Here is a 25,520-nt window from a genome sequence, read left to right as displayed (position 1 = left end):
GATCAAAAGGAGACCGATCGCTAATAATTAAAACATGAGAAAGATCATATTAGAATAGAAGACATTTTCGAAATCCTAACATTTATGGCAAGATGGTAGCAGATGAGGAAGAATACAACTGTAAAGATGAGTTCGAACCCAAGGTTACATGAAGATGAATCAGATTTAGGAAATGAATAACATAAAGAAGATCAAGACCCACATGATGATGCTTACGTGACATTTTGTGAGGATGCTCTCACTCCCAATGGTGCTACTGGTGGTGGAGAAAACATAGAAGCTGTAAACGACCCCAATGAGTGCAAAAGTGGATATTGAGTAGTTGGACTTGGGAGTTGGCCTATTAGCTCAGTTGGTTAGAGCGTCGTGCTAATAACGCGAAGGTCGCAGGTTCGAGACCTGCATGGGCCAATTATTTTTAGTTTTTAAACTTCTTTTTATTTCTTTTTGCAGTCTTAGTCCAAGAATGATGATCAAAAGGTGACTGATCGCTAATAATAAAAACATGAGAAATATCTTATTAGAATAGAAGACATGTTCAAAATCCTAGCATATATGGCAAGATAGTAGCAGATGAGGAAGAATACAGCTGTAAAGATGAGTTCGAACCCAAGGTTACATGAAGATGAATCAGATTTTGGAAATGAATAACATAAAGAAGATCAAGACCCACATGATGAAGCTTACGTGACATTTTGTGAGGATGCTCTCACTCCCAATGGTGCTACTGGTGATGGAGAAAACATAGAAGTTGTAAACGACCTTGATGAGTGTAAAGGTGAATATTGAGTAGTTGGACTTGGGAGTTGGCCTATTAGCTCAGTTGGTTAGAGCATCGTGCTAATAACGCGAAGATCGCAGGTTCGAGACCTGCATGGGCCAATTATTGTTAGTTTTTAAACTTCTTTTTTCTTTCTTTTTGCAGTCTTAGTCCAAGAACGATGATCAAAAGGAGACCGATCGCTAATAATAAAAACATGAGAAAGATCTTATTAGAATAGAAGGCATGTTCGAAATCCTAACATATATGATATATGGCAAGATAGTAGCAGATGAGGAAGAATACAACTGTAAAGATGAGTTCGAACCCAAGGTTACATGAAGATGAATCAGATTTAGGAAATGAATAACATAAAGAAGATCAAGACCCACATGATGATGCTTACGTTACATTTTGTGAGGATGCTCTCACTCCCAATGGTGCTACCGGTGCTGGAGAAAACATAGAAGCTGTAAATGACCCTGATGAGTGTGAAGCTTGATATTGAGTAGTTGGACTTGGGAGTTGGCCTATTAGCTCAGTTGGTTAGAGCGTCGTGCTAATAACGCGAAGGTCGCAGGTTCGAGACCTGCATTGGCCAATTATTTTTAGTTTTTAAACTTCTTTTTTCTTTCTTTTCGCAGTCTTAGTCCAAGAACGATGTTGGAGACTTGTTCTCAAATTCTAAGAGTTAAGAACAAGGCAACATAAAAAGTGTTAAATGTTAGGGTCCTTCGTCCTTCGAAGCATTATATCCCCTCGGGAAATAATGAGTCTCGGACGAAGGTCATGAGAGGCATACCTTCGTAAACATGACAAGTAATAACGAAGGACTCACATAAAGCATGAAATATGATATAAGCATCACCAAAGAATCATTTCTATTTTATTAACATGGAAAAACAGAAATGATCCCAAATTACAAATGTACCTTCGGTCCTGAGAGAAGGTGGAGAGTACAAGCGTGACACCAAAAGCAAAATGACAAGTCCGCGTGAACAGTACGGGAGTACTGTTCATCTATTTATAGACGCGGGACGCAGCCCTCGTAAAATTACATCCATGTCCATTACATTTGTTAACGGTTTATGGAAATCTATCGAGGACCCCGAAGTCTTTTTATCTTTAAGTCGGTTCCCCCTTGTGCTATCGCGCCGAAGCTTCCCTGCGTACAGCTTCGGCTGCCTTCGACCTTCGCCTGGCTCAGCCTTCGTCCTGGTCGTGCTCCATATCCATAATTCTGAATCCGAAAATACCTGTTCATATAATTCACTTGGAAAGCATTGTCAAATCATGTTTTTGAGGACCTTCGGAGGACGAAGGCCCCCAACAGTAGCCCCTCGCAATATTAATTTGTAAATAATAAATTCAGATTGCGATATGGACGAAGGCCTTGAGCCGAAGGTCCGAAAAAACACCTTCCCCTTGCTAGAATAGCAACATTCACTGACAAGCGGGGCCTTTTAACTTTCAACGCCCTAGGCGTATAAATAAGAACACATCGTGAATTCATTTGGTACACACGCTTGCCTTTTGCTTCGGCCCACTAAAAATTTTTAGCTCTTGTTCATTGAGATTTGCTGGTCTTTTTGACTTCGAAGCTTCGGCCTCGGGAACAAATTTTTAGTGTTTCCGAAGATGTCTGAAGACAAGAAGATCCCTGCTGAGACGAAGCTGAGTCTCGAGGAGGAGAAGAATCTGGGGTTCCTGATAGCAATGGCAGAGACTAATACAGAGAAAATCACGAAGGAGATTCTCGAAGGTTTGTCCGAAGATACTGATGATAGCGACAGCTATGATGTAGAAAGTGATGGGGAAGAGGCCGAAGATCGACCGTGGCGACCAAGTCACTCAGTTTTTGGGAAAACAACCATCAAGCAGAGTCACATTGATAATATGAGGGGGCGATACTTCCGAGACATATCTATTGTGAGAGCTGATGCCGGGGAAAAGACTTCTCCCACCCCTGAAGAGGATGAAGTTGTGATTTTCCGAAGCTTCCTCAAGGCTGGGCTTCGATTCCCCCTGAGCAATTTTGTTGTTGAGGTACTGAAAACATTCCAAATCTATCCTCATCAACTCACTCCCGAAGCTATTATAAGAATGGGGATTTTTGTCTGGGCTGTGAGAAGCCAAGGTTTGGAGCCAAACGCTAAAAGCTTCTGCAACATTCATGAGTTATTGTATGAGACAAAGCCCTGGGGAAAGGAGCAATACCACAACAACTTTGGGTGCTACAGCTTCGGCGCCCGCTCCGGGTCAAGCTACCCTGTGCCAACCTTTCGGAAGAGGTGGCCCGGAGCCTGGATGTCTGAATGGTTTTATGTGAAAAATGATCTAACAGCGCAAAATAATGTCAAAAGTATCATTATGTACCCAATTTGGCAACGCTTCGGACTTCGAAGGCCGAAGGTTGAAATGGATGAGGCAGCCGAAGAATGCCAAAGAGCCTTCGGCGCAGTCTGCTCCTTTATTGGGACAAGGGACTTGGTCCAGGAGCACATTGCCTTCAGGGTATGGCCACTTGCAGAAAAGTGGGAAATGCCGAAAGAAACCATCAAAGAGTCCGACGAAGGCGGACTAGTCAGATTAAAATACACATTCAAATATGCAGATAAATTTATTGAACCTGATGATGACTGGCTGAAAAGCATTGAAACATTAAGTGATGAATTACTTGGGGCATACTCGAAGGCTGAAAATACTGCACTATCAGCAGCCTTCGGAGGCCGAAAGAAGAAGAGACTGAACCGAGTGTTTGATGCAATCGGGTTCTTCTACCCTGATTATTGTTATCCCATCCGAAGGCAAAAAAGGAAAAATATAATCTCTGAAAAGGAAGAAGCTGGAACCGCTCCTAGCGAGCCAGAATCAAAAGGAAAAAGGTTGAAGGTCTTCACACATCGACCACGCCATATTGAACCAGCTTCGGTGCCGGAGTTTACCGGGAAAACTTCTTCAGCCACCGAAGCTGAAAAACTAATCAAGTCAGCCTTGTTGCCAGAGATCGCAGAAACGGCCGAAGTGCCACCAAAGATTGAATTAGAACAATCAAACATTTTGTTGTCAGAAACAAAAGAGAAAACCGAAGCGCCGCTCACAGAAAAAATTGAGGAAGTAAGAGAAGCAACTGAGGGCTCCAAAACATTAGAAGTTTTGAGTCCTACAGCAATCGTTGGGACAGCAAAACACCAAAAGGGGCCATTAGTGACCCCAAAAAGGAAAAGAATGGTAAATGTACTAGACGTCTTGGAGACGATTAAGTCTTCAAGTACAATTTCAAAAAAGAGTGTTGATGTTGCTGAAGGTTCTACTGAAGCTTCGGCTCAACAAGCTGAAGCTGAAGCTGGGCCTTCAGAGCCCTTCAAAGAACAACCTTTTGAAGCCGGAGCAGTAAAAATTCCGGAACCAATATTAGTTGAAGAAACGGGCACCGTCATCCCCGAAGCACCTGCCGGCATACATGATTACATCATACGACATGCTTCGGGGAAAAAGCTATCTGAGGAAGAAGCTTATGAGGCCAACCATTATGCAAAGGAGCTGAAATATCCGAAGGGGGCAGTAATATTCAATGGGACAAATGAAGATGACTTCTTATACTGCCTACCGGATAATAAGGAACTATCTGTCTGTCGAGAGATGGCGAGAAGCATAGGCTTTCCGAAGCTTGAAGCTGGGTTAAGTGCCATGACAAAAGAGGATCTCGCAGACAGCCTTGCGTACAACAGCTTGAAGGTACCGGAATTAAACGCTTGAAAAAACCCCCTTATTATTTTTACGCACATCATTCCTTTTTCCTTATTTGAACTCTTTTTCGTATAGGGCCTGATCCTAAGCAACGCGCTGAGAGCGCAGAAGAGCGCCGAAGATGAAAGTTATGAAATTGCGTTTAATAATTTACGCTCCGAAGTTATCAAGCTGAGAAATGAAGCTTTGGAAAAAGATAAAATTCTGCTTACATTGGTGGATAAGGTGAAAAAAGACGAAGCCGCTTCAAAGGCCCAATCCGAAGCTCAAAAACGCGAGATTGAAGATCTTCGGAAACAACTGGCTAGAGCTAAAGAGGAGCGCGCGCTTGAGGAAACGAATCGTGAACTTAGTGATCTTATGGTCAATAAATTGGAATCAAGAGTTAAGGAGCTTCGCACATCGCAGAGGAAATGCTATGTTAAATCTATAGAATGCGTGAATAAAATTAAAAACAGCTTTGCTAGCGTCGGCGCCATTTCCAGCGAGGAGAATTTTTCTCGAGGCAATCCCGAAGATCCGCTGGAATGGATTAGCCACGAAGCAGAGGCCTTCGAAGAAATTCTAAACAGCCGCGGCGACATATGCGCTTTTTCAGGCGCTAGAGGAATTACTTCTGTATTAGAGAAGAAGGGTTGTGGGCACGTAAAGCTTTTAGCTCAGTCCGAAGCTACCTTACGCTCCGAAGATATCAAGGACCCCTCGGCCGAAGCAAGTGTGGTTGCTGGCAAATTTTTTACTGATATCTGGAACGACGGCGGTCGGGGAATGGCACAAGAAATTATCGAAAGGAGCGAAAAAGGCATCCATGAAGCTAGGAAAGTGGCAGAGACTGCTGAAAAGAGTAGGGAGCCCGAAAGACAATTAGGTACCAACTAGTCGTTCTTGTTGCGCTGTAATTTTCATTTTAAACTTTGCTCGCGATTTGTAAAAGTACTGAAGAAGTGTTCTCTACGCTCAGAAGCTGTTGGACGATCTCCCCACGCAAAAGGGGATGAAGAAATTAATCAGATGGCCGAAACTATCATGGACAAGGTCGTTGACCAACTTCTGAATAAAGCCGCCGAAGCAATATTGAGGGAAGAATAGGTGCTTATTTGGAAAAAACATTTAAAGTGTAATCTATGTAACACTTTGTAGATTTGAATGTAATATACAAGTCTCTTTTCATTATTGAATTCTTTACGATGCATGAAACTTTAAATACATACCACTTTTGAGCCTTCGGCGAAAAAACACCTTCCCTTCTTTTCATGCGTCGTGAAGAAGATAGCCTTCGTCCAAATTATTCTGATGAATGACATCGATGCCTCGTGAAAACATTTTCCGAAGCTATTTTCCGAAGCTATGCAGCTTTGATATTGATCTGATGAAGCTCGCCCATGTTTCGTGAAAATGTTCCCCGAAACTGTATTCCGAAGCTATACAATTTCAATGTTACTTTTTCAAAGCATCCCTTCGAAGGTTTAGAGTATCCCTTTCTCTTACCAAATGCGATATGATGTATGATGCTTATGCTATGCAAAATGATGTGATGATGTTATGTTATGCATGTGACATTTGTTCCGAAGATACACATAAAATATATTCATAAGCTCTGCATTCCCTTAGGAACGTCTTTGGAGCTTCTTCGTCTTTTACTTAGACGGCATCAGCGTTGACTTTTCGCTGTAAGCCTCCCTTAGGAGCTTCTTCGTCTTTTACTTAGACGGTATCAGCGTTGACTTTTCGCTGTAGGCTCTGCATTCCTTTAGGAACGACTTCTGAGCAGAAAACTTACGCTGCGCTCCCTTTGGAACGACTTTTTGTGACTTTATAAACTTACTCTGCGTTCCTTAGAACGACTTTTTGTTACTCCGAAGGATTTTTAGTCCGAAGGTGTTTCTTGGTAACGGAAGAAATTTTAAGCTTCGGCAACTTAGGCCTGTGGATCAAATAAATTTTTCTCGTGGAAACAACGAAATTATTATATGGAAACTATCAATGTTTTTTGCTTCACAGAAAATAAAACTGAATAGAAAAGACTGCTATCAAAGGTAGGATATGTCAATAAATGTGCTTCGACTCTGGCACAGTGCTGTTGACTGTGCGAGCTTCGGACTGTTCTCTGAAGTCCCTCTGCTGTGGAGCGTATTGACTCCCTTCTGGCTGTTGACCTTGCTGCAATGGAGGTGGAGGCGGAGGCTGCTGCCAGGAAGCTTGAGGTTGACTTGCCGAAGCTACAGAAGCCGCAGGGTGGTTGTCTATGTATTGTGGGACATAAGGCGGATGAAACGAAGCAGTATGCAAAACCTGCTTTGACTGAGCTTGTTGAGATGCGGCTTCGGCTAGTTCCTTTTGCTTCTGGATTGTAACATGGCACGTCCTAGTGGTGTGGCCCTTGCCCTCTCCACAGAATAGACAAAACAGTCTCCTTGGCTGATCTCCGAATCTTCCGCCGAAGCCCCTGGCGCCTCTGCCTCTTGGAGCTGGTGGCCGAAAGGAAGTTTGTTGTTGCCCCGAAGCCTGTGAGGAGCACTGCGGCCTGTTTTGCTGACTCCCCTTATCATCATTCTGAGCGCTATGAATGGAACGGACATGCCTCGGGTAGTATCTTCCTGCGAAGCCCCTGGTCATCTCAGAAAATCTGAAGGCCTCCTCCCTTCTTTGGCGAAAGTCATTGTCGGCACGAATGTACTCATCCATCTTTTGGAGCAATTTCTCCAGGGTCTGAGGAGGCTTCCGAGCAAAGTATTGAGCTGCAGGTCCAGGACGAAGCCCCTTGATCATGGCTTCGACAACGATTTCATTGGGCACCGTTGGTGCCTGCGCCCTCAATCGTAAGAACCTTCGGACATAAGCCTGAAGGTATTCTTCGTGATCCTGAATACACTGGAAGAGGGCTTGAGCTGTAACCGGCTTCGTTTGAAATCCTTGAAAGCTGGTCAGTAACATATCCTTCAGCTTCTGCCATGAAGTGATCGTTCCTGGCCGAAGGGAGGAATACCAGGTCTGAGCAACATTCCTGACGGCCATGACGAAAGACTTCGCCATGACTGCAGCGTTGCCCCCGTACGAAGACACTGTTGCTTCGTAGCTCATCAAGAATTGCTTCGGGTCGGAGTGGCCGTCAAACATGGGGAGCTGGGGTGGCTTATAAGATGGAGGCCAAGGAGTAGCCTGCAGCTCAGCAGACAGAGGAGAAGCACCATCAAAAACAAAATTTCCCTGATGGAAATTATCATACCAGTCGTCTTCGTTGACGAAGCCCTCCTGATGAAGGTCTTTCTGCTGAGGCCTTCTGTTCTGCTCATCGTGAGTGAGATGGCGAACTTCCTCAGAAGCTTCGTCAATTTGCCTTTGCAACTCAGCTAGGCGGGCCATCTTCTCCTTCTTCCTCTGCACTTGTTGATGTAACATCTCCATCTCTCTGATTTCTTGGTCCAGCTCTTGTTCCTCAAGCGTCGGGCTAACAGCTTTTCTCTTCTGGCTTCTGGCCTCCCGAAGAGAGACGGTCTCCTGGTTGTGGTCCAGCGGTTGTAATGCTGCAGCCCCAGCCGCTGAAGCTTTCTTCGGCGCCATAGCGAAGGTCTATAGCTTCCGAAGGTGTTCACGAAGACTTGAAGTGGAAGTGAGTTCACCGGAGGTGGGCGCCAATGTTGGAGACTTGTTCTCAAATTCTAAGAGTTAAGAACAAGGCAACATAAAAAGTGTTAAATGTTAGGGTCCTTCGTCCTTCGAAGCATTATATCCCCTCGGGAAATAATGAGTCTCGGACGAAGGTCATGAGAGGCATACCTTCGTAAACATGACAAGTAATAACGAAGGACTCACATAAAGCATGAAATATGATATAAGCATCACCAAAGAATCATTTCTATTTTATTAACATGGAAAAACAGAAATGATCCCAAATTACAAATGTACCTTCGGTCCTGAGAGAAGGTGGAGAGTACAAGCGTGACACCAAAAGCAAAATGACAAGTCCGCGTGAACAGTACGGGAGTACTGTTCATCTATTTATAGACGCGGGACGCAGCCCTCGTAAAATTACATCCATGTCCATTACATTTGTTAACGGTTTATGGAAATCTATCGAGGACCCCGAAGTCTTTTTATCTTTAAGTCGGTTCCCCCTTGTGCTATCGCGCCGAAGCTTCCCTGCGTACAGCTTCGGCTGCCTTCGACCTTCGCCTGGCTCAGCCTTCGTCCTGGTCGTGCTCCATATCCATAATTCTGAATCCGAAAATACCTGTTCATATAATTCACTTGGAAAGCATTGTCAAATCATGTTTTTGAGGACCTTCGGAGGACGAAGGCCCCCAACAAACGATGATCAAAAGGAGACCGATCGCTAATAATTAAAACATGAGAAAGATCATATTAGAATAGAAGACATTTTCAAAATCCTAACATTTATGGCAACATGGTAGCAGATGAGGAAGAATACAGCTGTAAAGATGAGTTCGAACCCAAGGTTACATGAAGATGAATCAGATTTAGGAAATGAATAACATAAAGAAGATCAAGACCCACATGATGATGCTTACGTGACATTTTGTGAGGATGCTCTCACTCCCAATGGTGCTACTGGTGGTGGAGAAAACATAGAAGTTGTAAACGACCCTGATGAGTGCGAAGGTGGATATTGAGTAGTTGGACTTGGGAGTTGGCCTATTAGCTCAGTTGGTTAGAGCGTCGTGCTAATAACGCGAAGGTCGCAGGTTCGAGACCTGCATGGGCCAAGTATTTTTAGTTTTTAAACTTCTTTTTTCTTTCTTTTCACAGTCTTAGTCCAAGAACGATGATCAAAAGGAGACCGGTCGCTAATAATTAAAACATGAGAAAGATCATATTAGAATAGAAGACATTTTCGAAATCCTAACATTTATGGCAAGATGGTAGCAGATGAGGAAGAATACAACTGTAAAGATGAGTTCGAACCCAAGGTTACATGAAGATGAATCAGATTTAGGAAATGAATAACATAAAGAAGATCAAGACCCACATGATGATGCTTACGTGACATTTTGTGAGGATGCTCTCACTCCCAATGGTGCTACTGGTGGTGGAGAAAACATAGAAGCTGTAAACGACCCCAATGAGTGCAAAAGTGGATATTGAGTAGTTGGACTTGGGAGTTGGCCTATTAGCTCAGTTGGTTAGAGCGTCGTGCTAATAACGCGAAGGTCGCAGGTTCGAGACCTGCATGGGCCAATTATTTTTAGTTTTTAAACTTCTTTTTATTTCTTTTTGCAGTCTTAGTCCAAGAATGATGATCAAAAGGTGACTGATCGCTAATAATAAAAACATGAGAAATATCTTATTAGAATAGAAGACATGTTCAAAATCCTAGCATATATGGCAAGATAGTAGCAGATGAGGAAGAATACAGCTGTAAAGATGAGTTCGAACCCAAGGTTACATGAAGATGAATCAGATTTTGGAAATGAATAACATAAAGAAGATCAAGACCCACATGATGAAGCTTACGTGACATTTTGTGAGGATGCTCTCACTCCCAATGGTGCTACTGGTGATGGAGAAAACATAGAAGTTGTAAACGACCCTGATGAGTGTAAAGGTGAATATTGAGTAGTTGGACTTGGGAGTTGGCCTATTAGCTCAGTTGGTTAGAGCATCGTGCTAATAACGCGAAGGTCGCAGGTTCGAGACCTGCATGGGCCAATTATTGTTAGTTTTTAAACTTCTTTTTTCTTTCTTTTTGCAGTCTTAGTCCAAGAACGATGATCAAAAGGAGACCGATCGCTAATAATAAAAACATGAGAAAGATCTTATTAGAATAGAAGGCATGTTCGAAATCCTAACATATATGATATATGGCAAGATAGTAGCAGATGAGGAAGAATACAACTGTAAAGATGAGTTCGAACCCAAGGTTACATGAAGATGAATCAGATTTAGGAAATGAATAACATAAAGAAGATCAAGACCCACATGATGATGCTTACGTTACATTTTGTGAGGATGCTCTCACTCCCAATGGTGCTACCGGTGCTGGAGAAAACATAGAAGCTGTAAATGACCCTGATGAGTGTGAAGCTTGATATTGAGTAGTTGGACTTGGGAGTTGGCCTATTAGCTCAGTTGGTTAGAGCGTCGTGCTAATAACGCGAAGGTCGCAGGTTCGAGACCTGCATTGGCCAATTATTTTTAGTTTTTAAACTTCTTTTTTCTTTCTTTTCGCAGTCTTAGTCCAAGAACGATGATCAAAAGGAGACCGATCGCTAATAATTAAAACATGAGAAAGATCATATTAGAATAGAAGACATTTTCAAAATCCTAACATTTATGGCAACATGGTAGCAGATGAGGAAGAATACAGCTGTAAAGATGAGTTCGAACCCAAGGTTACATGAAGATGAATCAGATTTAGGAAATGAATAACATAAAGAAGATCAAGACCCACATGATGATGCTTACGTGACATTTTGTGAGGATGCTCTCACTCCCAATGGTGCTACTGGTGGTGGAGAAAACATAGAAGTTGTAAACGACCCTGATGAGTGCGAAGGTGGATATTGAGTAGTTGGACTTGGCAGTTGGCCTATTAGCTCAGTTGGTTAGAGCGTCGTGCTAATAACGCGAAGGTCGTAGGTTCGAGACCTGCATGGGCCAATTATTTTTAGTTTTTAAACTTCTTTTTTCTTTCTTTTCGCAGTCTTAGTCCAAGAACGATGATCAAAAGGAGACCGATCGCTAATAATTAAAACATGAGAAAGATCATATTAGAATAGAAGACATTTTCGAAATCCTAACATTTATGGCAAGATGGTAGCAGATGAGGAAGAATACAACTGTAAAGATGAATTCGAACCCAAGGTTACATGAAGATGAATCAGATTTAGGAAATGAATAACATAAAGAAGATCAAGACCCACATGATGATGCTTACGTGACATTTTGTGAGGATGCTCTCACTCCCAATGGTGCTACTGGTGGTGGAGAAAACATAGAAGCTGTAAACGACCCTGATGAGTGTGAAGGTGGATATTGAGTAGTTGGACTTGTGAGTTGGCCTATTAACTTAGTTGGTTAGAGCATCGTGCTAATAACGCGTAGGTCGCACGTTCGAGACCTGCATGGGCCAATTATTTTTAGTTTTTAAACTTCTTTTTTTCTTTCTTTTTGCAGTCTTAGTCCAAGAACGATGATCAACAGGAGACCGATCGCTAATAATAAAAACATGAGAAAGATCTTATTTGAATAGAAGGCATGTTCGAAATCCTAACATATATGGCAAGATAGTAGCAGATGAGGAAGAATACAACTGTAAAGATGAGTTCGAACCCAAGGTTACACGAAGATGAATTAGATTTAGGAAATGAATAACATAAAGAAGATCAAGACCCACATGATGATGCTTACGTTACATTTTGTGAGGATGCTCTCACTCCCAATGGTGCTACCGGTGCTGGAGAAAACATAGAAGCTGTAAACGACCCTGATGAGTGTAAAGCTTGATATTGAGTAGTTGGACTTGGGAGTTGGCCTATTAGCTCAGTTGGTTAGAGCGTCGTGCTAATAACGCGAAGGTCGCAGGTTCGAGACCTGCACGGGCTAATTATTTTTAGTTTTTAAACTTCTTTTTATTTCTTTTTGCAGTCTTAGTCCAAGAATGATGATCAAAAGGTGACTGATCGCTAATAATAAAAACATGAGAAATATCTTATTAGAATAGAAGACATGTTCAAAATCCTAGCATATATGACAAGATAGTAGCAGATGAGGAAGAATACAGCTGTAAAGATGAGTTCGAACCCAAGGTTACATGAAGATGAATCAGATTTTGGAAATGAATAACATAAAGAAGATCAAGACCCACATGATGAAGCTTACGTGACATTTTGTGAGGATGCTCTCACTCCCAATGGTGCTACTGGTGATGGAGAAAACATAGAAGCTGTAAACGACCCTGATGAGTGTAAAGGTGAATATTGAGTAGTTGGACTTGGGAGTTGGCCTATTAGCTCAGTTGGTTAGAGCATCGTGCTAATAACGCGAAGGTCGCAGGTTCGAGACCTGCATGGACCAATTATTGTTAGTTTTTAAACTTCTTTTTTCTTTCTTTTTGCAGTCTTAGTCCAAGAACGATGATCAAAAGGAGACTGATCGCTAATAATAAAACATGAGAAAGATCTTATTAGAATAGAAGGCATGTTCGAAATCCTAACATATATGGCAAGATAGTAGCAGATGAGGAAGAATACAACTGTAAAGATGAGTTCGAACCCAAGGTTACATGAAGATGAATCAGATTTAGGAAATGAATAACATAAAGAAGATCAAGACCCACATGATGATGCTTACGTTACATTTTGTGAGGATGCTCTCACTCCCAATGGTGCTACCGGTGCTGGAGAAAACATAGAAGCTGTAAACGACCCTGATGAGTGTGAAGCTTGATATTGAGTAGTTGGACTTGGGAGTTGGCCTATTAGCTCAGTTGGTTAGACCGTCGTGCTAATAACGCGAACGTCGCAGGTTCGAGACTTGCATTGGCCAATTATTTTTAGTTTTTAAACTTCTTTTTTCTTTCTTTTCGCAGTCTTAGTCCAAGAACGATGATCAAAAGGAGACCGATCGCTAATAATTAAAACATGAGAAAGATCATATTAGAATAGAAGACATTTTCGAAATCCTAACATTTATGGCAACATGGTAGCAGATGAGGAAGAATACAGCTGTAAAGATGAGTTCGAACCCAAGGTTACATGAAGATGAATCAGATTTAGGAAATGAATAACATAAAGAAGATCAAGACCCACATGATGATGCTTACGTGACATTTTGTGAGGATGCTCTCACTCCCAATGGTGCTACTGGTGGTGGAGAAAACATAGAAGTTGTAAACGACCCTGATGAGTGCGAAGGTGGATATTGAGTAGTTGGACTTGGCAGTTGGCCTATTAGCTCAGTTGGTTAGAGCGTCGTGCTAATAACGCGAAGGTCGTAGGTTCGAGACCTGCATGGGCCAATTATTTTTAGTTTTTAAACTTCTTTTTTCTTTCTTTTCGCAGTCTTAGTCCAAGAACGATGATCAAAAGGAGACCGATCGCTAATAATTAAAACATGAGAAAGATCATATTAGAATAGAAGACATTTTCGAAATCCTAACATTTATGGCAAGATGGTAGCAGATGAGGAAGAATACAACTGTAAAGATGAATTCGAACCCAAGGTTACATGAAGATGAATCAGATTTAGGAAATGAATAACATAAAGAAGATCAAGACCCACATGATGATGCTTACGTGACATTTTGTGAGGATGCTCTCACTCCCAATGGTGCTACTGGTGGTGGAGAAAACATAGAAGCTGTAAACGACCCTGATGAGTGTGAAGGTGGATATTGAGTAGTTGGACTTGTGAGTTGGCCTATTAACTTAGTTGGTTAGAGCATCGTGCTAATAACGCGTAGGTCGCACGTTCGAGACCTGCATGGGCCAATTATTTTTAGTTTTTAAACTTCTTTTTTTCTTTCTTTTTGCAGTCTTAGTCCAAGAACGATGATCAACAGGAGACCGATCGCTAATAATAAAAACATGAGAAAGATCTTATTTGAATAGAAGGCATGTTCGAAATCCTAACATATATGGCAAGATAGTAGCAGATGAGGAAGAATACAACTGTAAAGATGAGTTCGAACCCAAGGTTACACGAAGATGAATTAGATTTAGGAAATGAATAACATAAAGAAGATCAAGACCCACATGATGATGCTTACGTTACATTTTGTGAGGATGCTCTCACTCCCAATGGTGCTACCGGTGGTGGAGAAAACATAGAAGCTGTAAACGACCCTGATGAGTGCGAAGCTGGATATTGAGTAGTTGGACTTGGGAGTTGGCCTATTAGCTCAGTTGGTTAGAGCGTCGTGCTAATAACGCGAAGGTCGCAGGTTCGAGACCTGCATGGGCCAATTATTTTTAGTTTTTAAACTTCTTTTTTCTTTCTTTTCACAGTCTTAGTCCAAGAACGATGATCAAAAGGAGACCGATCGCTAATAATTAAAACATGAGAAAGATCATATTAGAATAGAAGACATTTTCGAAATCCTAACATTTATGGCAAGATGGTAGCAGATGAGGAAGAATACAACTGTAAAGATGAATTCGAACCCAAGGTTACATGAAGATGAATCAGATTTAGGAAATGAATAACATAAAGAAGATCAAGACCCACATGATGATGCTTACGTGACATTTTGTGAGGATGCTCTCACTCCCAATGGTGCTACTGGTGGTGGAGAAAACATAGAAGCTGTAAACGACCGTGATGAGTGCGAAGGTGGATATTGAGTAGTTGGACTTGGGAGTTGGCCTATTAGCTCAGTTGGTTAGAGCGTCGTGCTAATAACACGAAGGTCGCTGGTTCGAGACCTGCATGGGCCAATTATTTTTAGTTTTTAAACTTCTTTTTTCTTTCTTTTCGCAGTCTTAGTCCAAGAACGATGATCAAAAGGAGACCGATCGCTAATAATTAAAACATGAGAAAGATCATATTAGAATAGAAGACATTTTCGAAATCCTAACATTTATGGCAAGATGGTAGCAGATGAGGAAGAATACAACTGTAATGATGAGTTCGAACCCAAGGTCACATGAAGATGAATCAGATTTAGGAAATGAATAACATAAAGAAGATCAAGACCCACATGATGATGCTTACGTGACATTTTGTGAGGATGCTCTCACTCCCAATGGTGCTACTGGTGGTGGAGAAAACATAGAAGCTGTAAACGACCCTGATGAGTGCGAAGGTGGATATTGAGTAGTTGGACTTGGGAATTGGCCTATTAGCTCAGTTGGTTAGAGCGTCGTGCTAATAACGCGAAGGTCGCAGGTTCGAGACCTGCATGGGCCAATTATTTTTAGTTTTTAAACTTCTTTTTTATTTCTTTTTGCAGTCTTAGTCCAAGAACGATGATCAAAAGGAGACTGATCGCTAATAATAAAAACATGAGAAATATCTTATTAGAATAGAATACATGTTCGAAATCCTAACATATATGACAAGATAGTAGCAGATGAGGAAGAATACAACTGTTAAGATGAGTTCGAACCCAAGGTTACATGAAGATGAATCAGATTTTGGAAATGAATAACATAAATAAGATAAAGACCCACATGATGATGCTTACGTGACATTTTGTGAGGATGCTCTCACTTCCAATGGTGATACTGGTGGTGGAGAAAACATAGAAGCTGTAAACGACCCTGATGAGTGCGAAGGTGGATATTGAGTAGTTGGACTTGGGAGTTGGCCTATTAGCTCAGTTGGTTAGAGCGTCGTGCTAATAACGCGAAGGTCATAGGTTTGAGACCTGCATGGGCCAATTATTTTTAAATTTTAAACTTCTTTTTTCTTTCTTTTTGCAGTCTTAGTCCAAGAACGATGATCAAAAGGAGACCGATCGCAAATAATAAAAACATGAGAAAGATCTTATTAGAATAGAAGACATGTTCGAAATCCTAACATTTATGGCAAGATGGTAGCAGATGAGGAAGAATACAACTGTAAAGATGAGTTCGAACCCAAGGTTACATGAAGATGAATCAGATTTAGGAAATGAATAACATAAAGAAGATCAAGACCCACATGATGATGCTTACGTGACATTTTGTGAGGATGCTCTCACTCCCAATGGTGCTACTGGTGGTGGAGAAAACATAGAAGCTGTATACGACCCTGATGAGTGCGAAGGTGGATATTGAGTAGTTGGACTTGGGAGTTGGCCTATTAGCTCAGTTGGTTAGAGTGTCGTGCTAATAACGCGAAGGTCGCAGGTTCGAGACCTGCATGGGCCAATTATTTTGAGTTTTTAAACTTCTTTTTTCTTTCTTTTTGCAGTCTTAGTCCAAGATCGATGATCAAAAGGAGACCGATCGCTAATAATAAAAACATGAGAAAGATCTGATTAGAATAGAAGACATGTTCGAAATCCTAACATATATGGCAAGATGGTAGCAGTTGAGGAATAATACAACTGTAAAGATGAGTTCGAACCCAAGGTTACAAGAAGATGAATCAGATTTAGGAAATGAATAACATAAAGAAGATCAAGACACACATAATGATGCTTACGTGACATTTTGTGAGGATGCTCTCACTCCTAATGGTGCTACTGGTGGTGGAGAAAACATAGAAGCTGTAAACGACCCTGATGAGTGCGAAGGTGGATATTAAGTAGTTGGACTTGGGAGTTGGCCTATTAGCTCAGTTGGTTAGAGCGTCGTGCTAATAACGTGAAGGTCGCAGGTTCGAGACCTGCATGGGCCAATTATTTTTAGCTTTTAAACTTCCTTTTTCTTTCTTTTTGCAGTCTTAGTCCAAGATCGATGATCGAAAGGAGACCGATCGCTAATAATAAAAACATGAGAAAGATCTTATTAGAATAGAAGACATGTTCGAAATCCTAACATTTATGGCAAGATAGTAGCAGATGAGGAAGAATACAACTGTAAAGATGAGTTCGAACCCAAGGTTACTTGAATATGAATCAGATTTAGGAAATGAATAACATAAAGAAGATCAAGACCCACATGATGATGCTTACGTTACATTTTGTGAGGATGCTCTCACTCCCAATGGTGCTACCGGTGGTGGAGAAAACATAGAAGTTTCAAACGACCGTGATGAGTGCGAAGGTGGATATTGAGTAGTTGGACTTGGGAGTTGGCCTATTAGCTCAGTTGGTTAGAGCGTCGTGCTAATAACGCGAAGGTCGCAGGTTCGAGACCTGCATGGGCCAATTATTTTTAGTTTTTAAACTTCTTTTTTCTTTCTTTTTGCAGTCTTAGTCCTAGAACGATGATCAAAAGGAGACCGATCGCTAATAATAAAAACATGAGAAAGATCTTATTAGAATAGAAGACATGTTCGAAATCCTAACATATATGGCAAGATGGTAGCAGTTGAGGAATAATACAACTGTAAAGATGAGTTCGAACCCAAGGTTACTTGAATATGAATCAGATTTAGGAAATGAATAACATAAAGAAGATCAAGACCCACATGATGATGCTTACGTTACATTTTGTGAGGATGCTCTCACTCCCAATGGTGCTACCGGTGGTGGAGAAAACATAGAAGTTTCAAACGACCGTGTTGAGTGCGAAGGTGGATATTGAGTAGTTGGACTTGGGAGTTGGCCTATTAGCTCAGTTGTTTAGAGCGTCGTGCTAATAACGCGAAGGTCGCAGGTTCGAGACCTACATGGGCCAATTATTTTTAGCTTTTAAACTTCTTTTTTCTTTCTTTTTGCAGTCTTAGTCCAAGATCGATGATCGAAAGGAGACCGATCGCTAATAATAAAAACATGAGAAAGATCTTATTAGAATAGAAGACATGTTCGAAATCCTAACATTTATGGCAAGATAGTAGCAGATGAGGAAGAATACAACTGTAAAGATGAGTTCGAACCCAAGGTTACTTGAATATGAATCAGATTTAGGAAATGAATAACATAAAGAAGATCAAGACCCACATGATGATGCTTACGTTACATTTTGTGAGGATGCTCTCACTCCCAATGGTGCTACCGGTGGTGGAGAAAACATAGAAGTTTCAAACGACCGTGATGAGTGCGAAGGTGGATATTGAGTAGTTGGACTTGGGAGTTGGCCTATTAGCTCAGTTGGTTAGAGCGTCGTGCTAATAACGCGAAGGTCGCAGGTTCGAGACCTGCATGGGCCAATTATTTTTAGCTTTTAAACTTCTTTTTTCTTTCTTTTTGCAGTCTTAGTCCAAGATCGATGATCGAAAGGAGACCGATCGCTAATAATAAAAACATGAGAAAGATCTTATTAGAATAGAAGACATGTTCGAAATCCTAACATATATGGCAAGATGGTAGCAGTTGAGGAATAATACAACTGTAAAGATGAGTTCGAACCCAAGGTTACTTGAATATGAATCAGATTTAGGAAATGAATAACATAAAGAAGATCAAGACCCACATGATGATGCTTACGTTACATTTTGTGAGGATGCTCTCACTCCCAATGGTGCTACCGGTGGTGGAGAAAACATAGAAGTTTCAAACGACCGTGTTGAGTGCGAAGGTGGATATTGAGTAGTTGGACTTGGGAGTTGGCCTATTAGCTCAGTTGGTTAGAGCGTCGTGCTAATAACGCGAAGGTCGCAGGTTCGAGACCTGCATGGGCCAATTATTTTTAGTTTTTAAACTTCTTTTTTCTTTCTTTTTGCAGTCTTAGTCCTAGAACGATGATCAAAAGGAGACCGATCGCTAATAATAAAAACATGAGAAAGATCTTATTAGAATAGAAGACATGTTCGAAATCCTAACATATATGGCAAGATGGTAGCAGTTGAGGAATAATACAACTGTAAAGATGAGTTCGAACCCAAGGTTACATGAAGATGAATCAGATTTAGGAAATGAATAACATAAAGAAGATCAAGACCCACATGATGATGCTTACGTGACATTTTGTGAGGATGCTCTCACTCCTAATGGTGCTACTGGTGGTGGAGAAAACATAGAAGCTGTAAACGACCCTGATGAGTGCGAAGGTGGATATTGAGTAGTTGGACTTGGGAGTTGGCCTATTAGCTCAGTTGGTTAGAGCGTCGTGCTAATAACGCGAAGGTCGCAGGTTCGAGACCTGCATGGGCCAATTATTTTTAGCTTTTAAACTTCTTTTTTCTTTCTTTTTGCAGTCTTAGTCCAAGATCGATGATCAAAAGGAGACCGATCACTAATAATAAAAACATGAGAAAGATCTTATTAGAATAGAAGACATGTTCGAAATCCTAACATTTATGGCAAGATAGTAGCAGATGAGGAAGAATACAACTGTAAAGATGAGTTCGAACCCAAGGTTACTTGAATATGAATCAGATTTAGGAAATGAATAACATAAAGAAGATCAAGACCCACATGATGATGCTTACGTTACATTTTGTGAGGATGCTCTCACTCCCAATGGTGCTACCGGTGGTGGAGAAAACATAGAAGTTTCAAACGACCGTGATGAGTGCGAAGGTGGATATTGAGTAGTTGGACTTGGGAGTTGGCCTATTAGCTCAGTTGGTTAGAGCGTCGTGCTAATAACGCGAAGGTCGCAGGTTCGAGACCTGCATGGGCCAATTATTTTTAGTTTTTAAACTTCTTTTTTCTTTCTTTTTGCAGTCTTAGTCCTAGAACGATGATCAAAAGGAGACCGATCGCTAATAATAAAAACATGAGAAAGATCTTATTAGAATAGAAGACATGTTCGAAATCCTAACATATATGGCAAGATGGTAGCTGTTGAGGAATAATACAACTGTAAAGATGAGTTCGAACCCAAGGTTACATGAAGATGAATCAGATTTAGGAAATGAATAACATAAAGAAGATCAAGACCCACATGATGATGCTTACGTGACATTTTGTGAGGATGCTCTCACTCCTAATGGTGCTACTGGTGGTGGAGAAAACATAGAAGCTGTAAACGACCCTGATGAGTGCGAAGGTGGATATTGAGTAGTTGGACTTGGGAGTTGGCCTATTAGCTCAGTTGGTTAGAGCGTCGTGCTAATAACGCGAAGGTCGCAGGTTCAAGACCTGCATGGGCCAATTATTTTTAGCTTTTAAACTTCTTTTTTCTTTATTTTTGCAGTCTTAGTCCAAGATCGATGATCAAAAGGAGACCGATCGCTAATAATAAAAACATGAGAAAGATCTTATTAGAATAGAAGACATGTTCGAAATCCTAACATTTATGGCAAGATAGTAGCAGATGAGGAAGAATACAACTGTAAAGATGAGTTCGAACACAAGGTTACTTGAATATGAATCAGATTTAGGAAATGAATAACATAAAGAAGATCAAGACCCACATGATGATGCTTACGTTACATTTTGTGAGGATGCTCTCACTCCCAATGGTGCTACCGGTGGTGGAGAAAACATAGAAGTTTCAAACGACCGTGATGAGTGCGAAGGTGGATATTGAGTAGTTGGACTTGGGAGTTGGCCTATTAGCTCAGTTGGTTAGAGCGTCGTGCTAATAACGCGAAGGTCGCAGGTTCGAGACCTGCATGGGCCAATTATTTTTAGTTTTTAAACTTCTTTTTTCTTTCTTTTTGCAGTCTTAGTCCTAGAACGATGATCAAAAGGAGACCGATCGCTAATAATAAAAACATGAGAAAGATCTTATTAGAATAGAAGACATGTTCGAAATCCTAACATATATGGCAAGATGGTAGCAGTTGAGGAATAATACAACTGTAAAGATGAGTTCGAACCCAAGGTTACTTGAATATGAATCAGATTTAGGAAATGAATAACATAAAGAAGATCAAGACCCACATGATGATGCTTACGTTACATTTTGTGAGGATGCTCTCACTCCCAATGGTGCTACCGGTGGTGGAGAAAACATAGAAGTTTCAAACGACCGTGATGAGTGCGAAGGTGGATATTGAGTAGTTGGACTTGGGAGTTGGCCTATTAGCTCAGTTGGTTAGAGCGTCGTGCTAATAACGCGAAGGTCGCAGGTTCGAGACCTGCATGGGCCAATTATTTTTAGTTTTTAAACTTCTTTTTTCTTTCTTTTTGCAGTCTTAGTCCAAGAACGATGATCAAAAGGAGACCGATCGCTAATAATAAAAACATGAGAAAGATCTTATTAGAATAGAAGACATGTTCGAAATCCTAACATATATGGCAAGATGGTAGCAGTTGAGGAATAATACAACTGTAAAGATGAGTTCGAACCCAAGGTTACATGAAGATGAATCAGATTTAGGAAATGAATAACATAAAGAAGATCAAGACCCACATGATGATGCTTACGTGACATTTTGTGAGGATGCTCTCACTCCTAATGGTGCTACTGGTGGTGGAGAAAACATAGAAGCTGTAAACGACCCTGATGAGTGCGAAGGTGGATATTGAGTAGTTGGACTTGGGAGTTGGCCTATTAGCTCAGTTGGTTAGAGCGTCGTGCTAATAACGCGAAGGTCGCAGGTTCGAGACCTGCATGGGCCAATTATTTTTAGTTTTTAAACTTCTTTTTTCTTTCTTTTTGCAGTCTTAGTCCTAGAACGATGATCAAAAGGAGACCGATCGCTAATAATAAAAACATCAGAATGATCTTATTAGAATAGAAGACATGTTCGAAATCCTAACATATATGGCAAGATGGTAGCAGTTGAGGAATAATACAACTGTAAAGATGAGTTCGAACCCAAGGTTACATGAAGATGAATCAGATTTAGGAAATGAATAACATAAAGAAGATCAAGACCCACATGATGATGCTTACGTGACATTTTGTGAGGATGCTCTCACTCCTAATGGTGCTACTGGTGGTGGAGAAAACATAGAAGCTGTAAACGACCCTGATGAGTGCGAAGGTGGATATTGAGTAGTTGGACTTGGGAGTTGGCCTATTAGCTCAGTTGGTTAGAGCGTCGTGCTAATAACGCGAAGGTCGCAGGTTCAAGACCTGCATGGGCCAATTATTTTTAGCTTTTAAACTTCTTTTTTCTTTATTTTTGCAGTCTTAGTCCAAGATCGATGATCAAAAGGAGACCGATCGCTAATAATAAAAACATGAGAAAGATCTTATTAGAATAGAAGACATGTTCGAAATCCTAACATTTATGGCAAGATAGTAGCAGATGAGGAAGAATACAACTGTAAAGATGAGTTCGAACACAAGGTTACTTGAATATGAATCAGATTTAGGAAATGAATAACATAAAGAAGATCAAGACCCACATGATGATGCTTACGTTACATTTTGTGAGGATGCTCTCACTCCCAATGGTGCTACCGGTGGTGGAGAAAACATAGAAGTTTCAAACGACCGTGATGAGTGCGAAGGTGGATATTGAGTAGTTGGACTTGGGAGTTGGCCTATTAGCTCAGTTGGTTAGAGCGTCGTGCTAATAACGCGAAGGTCGCAGGTTCGAGACCTGCATGGGCCAATTATTTTTAGTTTTTAAACTTCTTTTTTCTTTCTTTTTGCAGTCTTAGTCCTAGAACGATGATCAAAAGGAGACCGATCGCTAATAATAAAAACATGAGAAAGATCTTATTAGAATAGAAGACATGTTCGAAATCCTAACATATATGGCAAGATGGTAGCAGTTGAGGAATAATACAACTGTAAAGATGAGTTCGAACCCAAGGTTACTTGAATATGAATCAGATTTAGGAAATGAATAACATAAAGAAGATCAAGACCCACATGATGATGCTTACGTTACATTTTGTGAGGATGCTCTCACTCCCAATGGTGCTACCGGTGGTGGAGAAAACATAGAAGTTTCAAACGACCGTGATGAGTGCGAAGGTGGATATTGAGTAGTTGGACTTGGGAGTTGGCCTATTAGCTCAGTTGGTTAGAGCGTCGTGCTAATAACGCGAAGGTCGCAGGTTCGAGACCTGCATGGGCCAATTATTTTTAGTTTTTAAACTTCTTTTTTCTTTCTTTTTGCAGTCTTAGTCCAAGAACGATGATCAAAAGGAGACCGATCGCTAATAATAAAAACATGAGAAAGATCTTATTAGAATAGAAGACATGTTCGAAATCCTAACATATATGGCAAGATGGTAGCAGTTGAGGAATAATACAACTGTAAAGATGAGTTCGAACCCAAGGTTACATGAAGATGAATCAGATTTAGGAAATGAATAACATAAAGAAGATCAAGACCCACATGATGATGCTTACGTGACATTTTGTGAGGATGCTCTCACTCCTAATGGTGCTACTGGTGGTGGAGAAAACATAGAAGCTGTAAACGACCCTGATGAGTGCGAAGGTGGATATTGAGTAGTTGGACTTGGGAGTTGGCCTATTAGCTCAGTTGGTTAGAGCGTCGTGCTAATAACGCGAAGGTCGCAGGTTCGAGACCTGCATGGGCCAATTATTTTTAGTTTTTAAACTTCTTTTTTCTTTCTTTTTGCAGTCTTAGTCCTAGAACGATGATCAAAAGGAGACCGATCGCTAATAATAAAAACATCAGAATGATCTTATTAGAATAGAAGACATGTTCGAAATCCTAACATATATGGCAAGATGGTAGCAGTTGAGGAATAATACAACTGTAAAGATGAGTTCGAACCCAAGGTTACATGAAGATGAATCAGATTTAGGAAATGAATAACATAAAGAAGATCAAGACCCACATGATGATGCTTACGTGACATTTTGTGAGGATGCTCTCACTCCCAATGGTGCTACTGGTGGTGGAGAAAACATAGAAGCTGTAAACGACCCTGATGAGTGCGAAGGTGGATATTGAGTAGTTGGACTTGGGAGTTGGCCTATTAGCTCAGTTGGTTAGAGCGTCGTGCTAATAACACGAAGGTCGCAGGTTAGAGACCTGCATGGGCCAATTATTTTTAGCTTTTAAACTTCTTTTTTCTTTCTTTTTGCAGTCTTAGTCCAAGAACGATGATCGAAAGGAGACCGATCGGTAATAATAAAAACATGACAAAGATCTTATTAGAATAGAAGACATGTTTGAAATCCTAACATTTATGGCAAGATAGTAGCAGATGAGGAAGAATACAACTGTAAAGATGAGTTCGAACCCAAGGTTACATGAAGATGAATCAGATTTAGGAAATGAATAACATAAAGAAGATCAAGACCCACATGGTGATGTTTACGTTATATTTTGTGAGGATGCTCTCACTCCCAATGGTGCTACCGGTGGTGGAGAAAACATAGAAGTTGTAAACGACCCTGATGAGTGCGAAGGTGGATATTGAGTAATTGGACTTGGGAGTTGGCCTATTAGCTCAGTTGGTTAGAGCGTCGTGCTAATAACGCGAAGGTCGCAGGTTCGAGACCTGCATGGGCCAATTATTTTTAGTTTTTAAACTTCTTTTTTCTTTCTTTTCGCAGTCTTAGTCCAAGAACAATGATCAAAAGGAGACCGATCGCTAATAATAAAAACATGAGAAAGATCTTATTAGAATAGAAGACATGTTCGAAATCCTAACATTTATGGCAAGATGGTAGCAGATGAGGAAGAATACAACTATAAAGATGAGTTCGAACCCAAGGTTACATGAAGATGAATCAGATTTAGGAAATGAATAACATAAAGAAGATCAAGACCCACATGATGATGCTTACGTGACATTTTGTGAGGATGCTCTCACTCCCAATGGTGCTACTGGTGGTGGAGAAAACATAGAAGCTGTATACGACCCTGATGAGTGCGAAGGTGGATATTGAGTAGTTGGACTTGGGAGTTGGCCTATTAGCTCAGTTGGTTAGAGTGTCGTGCTAATAACGCGAAGGTCGCAGGTTCGAGACCTGCATGGGCCAATTATTTTGAGTTTTTAAACTTCTTTTTTCTTTCTTTTTGCAGTCTTAGTCCAAGATCGATGATCAAAAGGAGACCGATCGCTAATAATAAAAACATCAGAAAGATCTTATTAGAATAGAAGACATGTTCGAAATCCTAACATTTATGGCAAGATAGTAGCAGATGAGGAAGAATACAACTGTAAAGATGAGTTCGAACCCAAGGTTACATGAAGATGAGTCAGATTTAGGAAATGAATAACATAAAGAAGATCAAGACCCACATGATGATGCTTACGTTACATTTTGTAAGGATGCTCTCACTCCCAATGGTGCTACCGGTGGTGGAGAAAACATAGAAGCTGTAAACGACCCTGATGAGTGCGAAGGTGGATATTAAGTAGTTGGACTTGGGAGTTGGCCTATTAGCTCAGTTGGTTAGAGCGTCGTGCTAATAACGCGAAGGTCGCAGGTTCGAGACCTGCATGGGCCAATTATTTTTAGCTTTTAAACTTCTTTTTTCATTCTTTTTGCAGTCTTAGTCCAAGATCGATGATCGAAAGGAGACCGATCGCTAATAATAAAAACATGAGAAAGATCTTATTAGAATAGAAGACATGTTCGAAATCCTAACATTTATGGCAAGATAGTAGCAGATGAGGAAGAATACAACTGTAAAGATGAGTTCGAACCCAAGGTTACTTGAATATGAATCAGATTTAGGA

At 40.8% G+C, this 25,520-nt stretch overlaps 29 non-coding genes across 29 annotated transcripts; all 29 read left to right on the top strand.

Moving 5' to 3' along the window:
- Positions 1-337: 337 nt before the first annotated feature.
- TRNAI-AAU (transfer RNA isoleucine (anticodon AAU)) lies at positions 338-411 on the top strand. The gene has a single exon. It is a non-coding gene; the product is annotated as a tRNA-Ile (tRNA).
- Positions 412-808: 397 nt separating this feature from the next.
- Positions 809-882, top strand: TRNAI-AAU (transfer RNA isoleucine (anticodon AAU)). Its single transcript has one exon. It is a non-coding gene; the product is annotated as a tRNA-Ile (tRNA).
- Positions 883-1,287: 405 nt separating this feature from the next.
- TRNAI-AAU (transfer RNA isoleucine (anticodon AAU)) lies at positions 1,288-1,361 on the top strand. The gene has a single exon. It is a non-coding gene; the product is annotated as a tRNA-Ile (tRNA).
- A 7,799-nt stretch (positions 1,362-9,160) lies between these two features.
- On the top strand, positions 9,161-9,234 carry TRNAI-AAU (transfer RNA isoleucine (anticodon AAU)). Its single transcript has one exon. It is a non-coding gene; the product is annotated as a tRNA-Ile (tRNA).
- Positions 9,235-9,632: 398 nt separating this feature from the next.
- TRNAI-AAU (transfer RNA isoleucine (anticodon AAU)) lies at positions 9,633-9,706 on the top strand. The gene has a single exon. It is a non-coding gene; the product is annotated as a tRNA-Ile (tRNA).
- Positions 9,707-10,103: 397 nt separating this feature from the next.
- Positions 10,104-10,177, top strand: TRNAI-AAU (transfer RNA isoleucine (anticodon AAU)). The gene has a single exon. It is a non-coding gene; the product is annotated as a tRNA-Ile (tRNA).
- Positions 10,178-10,582: 405 nt separating this feature from the next.
- On the top strand, positions 10,583-10,656 carry TRNAI-AAU (transfer RNA isoleucine (anticodon AAU)). Its single transcript has one exon. It is a non-coding gene; the product is annotated as a tRNA-Ile (tRNA).
- A 398-nt stretch (positions 10,657-11,054) lies between these two features.
- TRNAI-AAU (transfer RNA isoleucine (anticodon AAU)) lies at positions 11,055-11,128 on the top strand. The gene has a single exon. It is a non-coding gene; the product is annotated as a tRNA-Ile (tRNA).
- Positions 11,129-13,413: 2,285 nt separating this feature from the next.
- Positions 13,414-13,487, top strand: TRNAI-AAU (transfer RNA isoleucine (anticodon AAU)). The gene has a single exon. It is a non-coding gene; the product is annotated as a tRNA-Ile (tRNA).
- An 871-nt stretch (positions 13,488-14,358) lies between these two features.
- TRNAI-AAU (transfer RNA isoleucine (anticodon AAU)) lies at positions 14,359-14,432 on the top strand. Its single transcript has one exon. It is a non-coding gene; the product is annotated as a tRNA-Ile (tRNA).
- Positions 14,433-15,302: 870 nt separating this feature from the next.
- Positions 15,303-15,376, top strand: TRNAI-AAU (transfer RNA isoleucine (anticodon AAU)). The gene has a single exon. It is a non-coding gene; the product is annotated as a tRNA-Ile (tRNA).
- An 870-nt stretch (positions 15,377-16,246) lies between these two features.
- TRNAI-AAU (transfer RNA isoleucine (anticodon AAU)) lies at positions 16,247-16,320 on the top strand. The gene has a single exon. It is a non-coding gene; the product is annotated as a tRNA-Ile (tRNA).
- A 398-nt stretch (positions 16,321-16,718) lies between these two features.
- TRNAI-AAU (transfer RNA isoleucine (anticodon AAU)) lies at positions 16,719-16,792 on the top strand. Its single transcript has one exon. It is a non-coding gene; the product is annotated as a tRNA-Ile (tRNA).
- Positions 16,793-17,190: 398 nt separating this feature from the next.
- Positions 17,191-17,264, top strand: TRNAI-AAU (transfer RNA isoleucine (anticodon AAU)). The gene has a single exon. It is a non-coding gene; the product is annotated as a tRNA-Ile (tRNA).
- Positions 17,265-18,134: 870 nt separating this feature from the next.
- TRNAI-AAU (transfer RNA isoleucine (anticodon AAU)) lies at positions 18,135-18,208 on the top strand. The gene has a single exon. It is a non-coding gene; the product is annotated as a tRNA-Ile (tRNA).
- A 398-nt stretch (positions 18,209-18,606) lies between these two features.
- Positions 18,607-18,680, top strand: TRNAI-AAU (transfer RNA isoleucine (anticodon AAU)). Its single transcript has one exon. It is a non-coding gene; the product is annotated as a tRNA-Ile (tRNA).
- A 398-nt stretch (positions 18,681-19,078) lies between these two features.
- On the top strand, positions 19,079-19,152 carry TRNAI-AAU (transfer RNA isoleucine (anticodon AAU)). The gene has a single exon. It is a non-coding gene; the product is annotated as a tRNA-Ile (tRNA).
- Positions 19,153-19,550: 398 nt separating this feature from the next.
- TRNAI-AAU (transfer RNA isoleucine (anticodon AAU)) lies at positions 19,551-19,624 on the top strand. The gene has a single exon. It is a non-coding gene; the product is annotated as a tRNA-Ile (tRNA).
- Positions 19,625-20,022: 398 nt separating this feature from the next.
- Positions 20,023-20,096, top strand: TRNAI-AAU (transfer RNA isoleucine (anticodon AAU)). Its single transcript has one exon. It is a non-coding gene; the product is annotated as a tRNA-Ile (tRNA).
- Positions 20,097-20,494: 398 nt separating this feature from the next.
- On the top strand, positions 20,495-20,568 carry TRNAI-AAU (transfer RNA isoleucine (anticodon AAU)). Its single transcript has one exon. It is a non-coding gene; the product is annotated as a tRNA-Ile (tRNA).
- Positions 20,569-20,966: 398 nt separating this feature from the next.
- TRNAI-AAU (transfer RNA isoleucine (anticodon AAU)) lies at positions 20,967-21,040 on the top strand. Its single transcript has one exon. It is a non-coding gene; the product is annotated as a tRNA-Ile (tRNA).
- Positions 21,041-21,438: 398 nt separating this feature from the next.
- Positions 21,439-21,512, top strand: TRNAI-AAU (transfer RNA isoleucine (anticodon AAU)). Its single transcript has one exon. It is a non-coding gene; the product is annotated as a tRNA-Ile (tRNA).
- A 398-nt stretch (positions 21,513-21,910) lies between these two features.
- On the top strand, positions 21,911-21,984 carry TRNAI-AAU (transfer RNA isoleucine (anticodon AAU)). Its single transcript has one exon. It is a non-coding gene; the product is annotated as a tRNA-Ile (tRNA).
- A 398-nt stretch (positions 21,985-22,382) lies between these two features.
- TRNAI-AAU (transfer RNA isoleucine (anticodon AAU)) lies at positions 22,383-22,456 on the top strand. Its single transcript has one exon. It is a non-coding gene; the product is annotated as a tRNA-Ile (tRNA).
- A 398-nt stretch (positions 22,457-22,854) lies between these two features.
- Positions 22,855-22,928, top strand: TRNAI-AAU (transfer RNA isoleucine (anticodon AAU)). The gene has a single exon. It is a non-coding gene; the product is annotated as a tRNA-Ile (tRNA).
- A 398-nt stretch (positions 22,929-23,326) lies between these two features.
- Positions 23,327-23,400, top strand: TRNAI-AAU (transfer RNA isoleucine (anticodon AAU)). The gene has a single exon. It is a non-coding gene; the product is annotated as a tRNA-Ile (tRNA).
- Positions 23,401-24,270: 870 nt separating this feature from the next.
- Positions 24,271-24,344, top strand: TRNAI-AAU (transfer RNA isoleucine (anticodon AAU)). The gene has a single exon. It is a non-coding gene; the product is annotated as a tRNA-Ile (tRNA).
- Positions 24,345-24,742: 398 nt separating this feature from the next.
- Positions 24,743-24,816, top strand: TRNAI-AAU (transfer RNA isoleucine (anticodon AAU)). Its single transcript has one exon. It is a non-coding gene; the product is annotated as a tRNA-Ile (tRNA).
- Positions 24,817-25,214: 398 nt separating this feature from the next.
- On the top strand, positions 25,215-25,288 carry TRNAI-AAU (transfer RNA isoleucine (anticodon AAU)). Its single transcript has one exon. It is a non-coding gene; the product is annotated as a tRNA-Ile (tRNA).
- The last annotated feature ends 232 nt before the right edge of the window (positions 25,289-25,520 follow it).

The sequence above is a fragment of the Zea mays genome, chromosome 2 (assembly GCF_902167145.1).
Source record: "Zea mays cultivar B73 chromosome 2, Zm-B73-REFERENCE-NAM-5.0, whole genome shotgun sequence".
In the NCBI taxonomy this organism is placed as follows: Eukaryota; Viridiplantae; Streptophyta; class Magnoliopsida; order Poales; family Poaceae; genus Zea; species Zea mays.
This window is presented reverse-complemented; position numbering and strand designations above follow the sequence as displayed.